Source organism: Arachis ipaensis, chromosome B07 (assembly GCF_000816755.2).
Source record: "Arachis ipaensis cultivar K30076 chromosome B07, Araip1.1, whole genome shotgun sequence".
NCBI classification, from domain to species: Eukaryota; Viridiplantae; Streptophyta; class Magnoliopsida; order Fabales; family Fabaceae; genus Arachis; species Arachis ipaensis.
In genome coordinates this window covers 45,906,406-45,911,268 of record NC_029791.2, presented here as the reverse complement: position 1 = coordinate 45,911,268, position 4,863 = coordinate 45,906,406, and positions in this window count along the sequence as shown.

The following is a 4,863-nucleotide window of genomic DNA, read 5'->3' as shown; positions in this document are numbered from 1 at the left end:
ACCTGTTTCTGGCGTTTAACTTCAGAAGAGGGCAGGAAGTTGGTGTTTGAACGCCAGTTTGCGTCGTCAAAACTTGGGTAAAGTATAAACTATTATATATTGCTGGAAAGCCCTGGATGTCTACTTTCCAACCCAATTGAGAGCGTGTCAATTAGGTTTCTGTAGCTCCAGAAAATCCACTTCGAGTGCAAAGAGGTCAGAATCCAACAGCATCTGCAGTCCTTTTTCAGCCTCTGAATCAGATTTTTGCTCAGGTCCCTCAATTTCAGCCAGAAAATACCTGAAATCACAGAAAAATACACAAACACATAGTAAAGTTTAGAAATGCGAATTTTGAATAAAAACTAATAAAAATATAGTAAAAACTAACTAAATTATACTAAAACTACTTAAAAACAATGCCAAAAAGCGTATAAATTATCCGCTCATCATTTAGAGACAAGGCGACCAACCTCTTCAGGTCAGACTATCCAACTTCTTTTCAAAGAGCTCGGCCAAATTGCCAGAAAAGCCTAATAAAGGGCTCAGATAGAGGAACACGACCCAAATCCAAAGGCATCCCATGCCTATAGAGATAAGGGCGGTTCCCTTGAAGATAAGATGACTTCACTCAAAGATAAGATAAGATAAGATAACTATCTTATCCCCAGAAAGGTCATCCTCTACTATTATAAATATACTGGAGCACCCAGGTATAACTCATACTCTGATTCTACTAAAAACCTGCTTAATACCCTTGCTAACTTAAGCATCGGAGTCCCTTGCAGGTACCACCACCCTCCGGTGACAAAGGATCAGCAGCATTGCCAGTCCAACAAGTCGGACACGACAGCTCCGGCCACCACCCACCAGCCGGACACGTCAGCTCCGACCAGTACAAAAGATCTCGTCCGAGATCGACCTACAGTTTCAGGTAACCCTCGGAACATTGGTGCCGTTGTCGGGGATCCTGGAAGTCATCCCATCATGGCGGACGACCATGACAACGATCACGACTCTGATCTAGAAGACCGGACGCCGCACAAAAATACGGACACCACACCAAAAGATATTCCTCAACCTAACAACGACAAGAATTCACCAAATACGGGAGCCATGGAGGCACTTCAAGATCGCTTAAAATAGCTGGAAAAAGAGGTGGAGCATCAACGAGAAGCGGGGAGAGACTTACGAAGGGAAGTTACGCGATGCCGCGAGCTAGAGGACAAGCTCCTAAAACTCAAAGCAGATCTCAAGGCCAAAACTACTCGATCCGGTCACGAAGATAGCTCCCGCAAGGATCAAGACCCATTCACTAAGGAGATCATGAGGACCAAAATCCCAAAGGACTTCAAACTTCCTGACATGACTCTATACGATGGCACAGCAGATCCTAGTCATCATCTCAGTAATTTCAGAAGTCGAATGTACCTTACTGACACCTCAGATGCAGTCCGCTGCAAAGCCTTCCCGACTACCCTAACAAAGACGACAATTAAATGGTTCGACAATCTACCCCCTACGTCCATCTCCAGCTTCGACGACTTAGCCAAGAAGTTTCTAGCCAGATTCTCCATTCAGAAAGACAAAACTAAGCACGCCCCAAGTCTACTAGGAATCAAACAAGGAGATCAGGAATGTCTCCGTAGCTACATAGAAAGATTCAACAAAGCATGTCTGGACATACAAAGTCTGTCCACAGAAGCAGCAATTATGGGTCTCATCAATGGCTTGCGAGAGGGACCTTTTAGCCACTCTATATCAAAAAAACATCCCACATCTCTAAACAAAGTACAGGAACGAGCAGAGAAGTACATCAACATGGAGAAAAACTCTCGACTAGGAGAGACCTCAAAATCCGGATTCTCCTACTCCTCCCACAAGGACAAAGAATCCAAGAAAAAAGAGGATCAACATAGGGAAAAGATCAAGAAATACCATAATTATACCCCTCTTCGGGTATCTCTTGTAGATGTCTACCGAGAAGTATGCCATACTGAAAAGATACCCCCAGCTCGACCACTCAAAAGCAAAAAGGGAGGAGGAAATCGGGCCAAATATTATGAATACCATCGAATCTATGGACATTCTACCAATGAATGTTTTGACCTAAAAATATCATAGAAAAACTGGTAAGAGAGGGAAAGTTAGATCGATACTTAGCCAGCCGAGCAGACGATCCAAGAAAAAGAAGAAGGGACGAAGATGTCGGGCAGGCTGAACGACCACCTCGAACACCCGAGAGACATGTCCACATAATACACGGAGGATTTGCGGGAGGAGGGATCTCCAAATCATCTCGAAAAAGATATCTTAAAGATGTATATCATAATCAAGGGAAAAGAGGAAGCACCTGACATCCCCACAATCACTTTTACTAAAGAGGATGCAGCCGGCATCACCTCGGGACATGACGATCCCATGGTCATAACTATCATATTGGTCAATGCAAATCTCCACCGCACACTGGTAGACCAAGGAAGCTCGGCCGACATCTTGTTCAAAACTGCCTTCGACAAACTCGACCTGGAAGAAAAAGAACTCAGAGCATATCCGAATAGCCTATTCGGGCTGGGAGACGCTCCGGTCCAACCATTCAGATACATCTCACTACACACGACCTTTGGAATATGAAGCCAGCCAAGGACGCTCAAAATATACTACATCGTGGTCGACGTGAGTTCAGCCTACAATGCCTTAATAGGTCGAACAACATTAAATCAACTCGGCGCAATAGTCTCGAATCCACATCTATGCATGAAGTTCCCAACTGCAGAAGGGATAGCTACAATAAAAGCAGACCAGAAGACGGCGCGCCGCTGTTATAATGAAAGTCTAAGCCTTAGAGGCAGAGGAGAAGAATTCCACACCATCGAACTCGGTGGAGTTCAGAGGTGGGAAGAACTCTGTCCACAACCCAAAGGTGAAGTAGAAAAAGTCCAGATCGGAGATATCCCGGACAAAATAACCAATATCGGTACAATCCTAAAAGGAGACATAAAAGAATAACTCGTACAGTTCTTACGAGATAACGTCGACCTCTTTGCATGGAAGGCTGCAGACATGCCAGGCATAGACCCTAAGTTAATGTGCCACAAGCTAGCAGTCTACCTGGGATCTCGGCCAGTACAACAGAGATGTAGAAAGCTCAGACCAGAACGATCCCAAGCTGTGGAAGAGCAGGTACAAGCTCTATTGGAGGCAGGATTTATAAGAGAAGTCAAGTACCCACTATGGCTAGCTAACGTCGTCTTGGTGAAAAAATCAAACGGGAAGTGGCGGATGTGCACCGACTACACTGATCTCAACAAAGCCTGCCCAAAGGATCCCTATCCACTCCCAAGTGTCGACGCTCTGGTGGATGCCTCCTCCGGATACAAATACCTCTCGTTTATGGACGCCTATTCGGGATACAATCAAATCCTGATGTACCCACCCGACCAAGAAAAAACCTCATTCCTAACCCCAAAAGCAAACTACTGCTACATCGTCATGCCTTTTGGACACAAAAACGCGGGAGCTACGTATCAGAGATTAATGAATAAGGTTTTTACAGACCACATCGGGAAAACAATGGAAGTCTATGTGGACGACATGTTAATAAAGACACAAAGTGAAGATGCGTTACTGATAAACCACTATTTTATGGTTTATCTTGTGCTCAATTGAGTGGATTTTATCAATCTTTCATACACTTGTTCACACAAAATGCATGGCTTTAATTCTCCTTCCTGATTCTGTGCTATGATTGAAAACATGCTTCTTTGAACTTATATTTGCTAATATTAATTCCTCTTTATACCATTTGATGCCGTGATATGTGTGTTAAGTGTTTTCAGAGATTATAGGGCAGGAATGACTTAGAGGGTGGAAAGGAAGCATGCAAAAGTGGAAGGAATACAAGAAGTTGAAGGAACTGCAAAGCTGTCAGCCTGACCCTCTCGCACTAAAACGGTCATAACTTGAGCTACAAAGGTCCAAATGATACGGTTCCAGTTGCGTTGGAAAGCTAACATCTGGGGCTTCGATTTGATATATAATTTGCCATAGTGGCCATATCGCTAGATGACGCGAACGCGTGCTCCACGCGGACGCGTCGCAGTGACAAAAATCAGCGTGGCAGATTTCTTCTCCAGCGATTTCTAGGTTGTTTTCGACCCAGTTTTCGGCCCAAAAAATACAGATTAGAGGCTATAAAGTGGGGGCCGGAATCCATTCATTCATAGATCATGCTTTCATACACATAATTTTAGATTTTAGATGTAGTTTTTAGAGAGAGAGGTTCTCTCCTCTCTCTTAGGATTTAGGATTAGGATTCCTCTTAAAGGACTTAGGACTATTTCTTCTCAATTTCCAGGTTTAATGTTCCTTTTATTTATTTTCTCAATTTAGTTTATGAACTCTTTATGTTTAGATTGATTTTCTTAATTAATATAATTTGAGGTATTTCAGATTCGATATTGCTTTGCTTTATTTATGTTATGGATGCTTTTAATTTAATTTAGATATTTTCTTCCTTTTGGCTTTGGTTAAGTAATTGGTAACACTTGAGTTGTCAAACTCATCAATGATTGAAATTGGCAGATTACTGATTGATTTGGATCGCTCTGAAGCTAGTCTTCCCACAGTGATTGACTGGGACTTGAGGATTAAATTAATTAGTCCACTTGACTTAACTAAGTGGGATTAAAATCCAATTCTCATCACTCCTGATAAGGATAACTAGGATAGAACTTTCAATTCTCATACCTTGCCAAGAGATTTTATTATTATTAATTTATTTTTCTTGTCATTTAAATTACTTGCTCCTTATTTCAAAAACCCCCAATTTACAAAACTCATAACCAATAATAAGAACATACCTCCCTGCAATTCCTTAAGAAG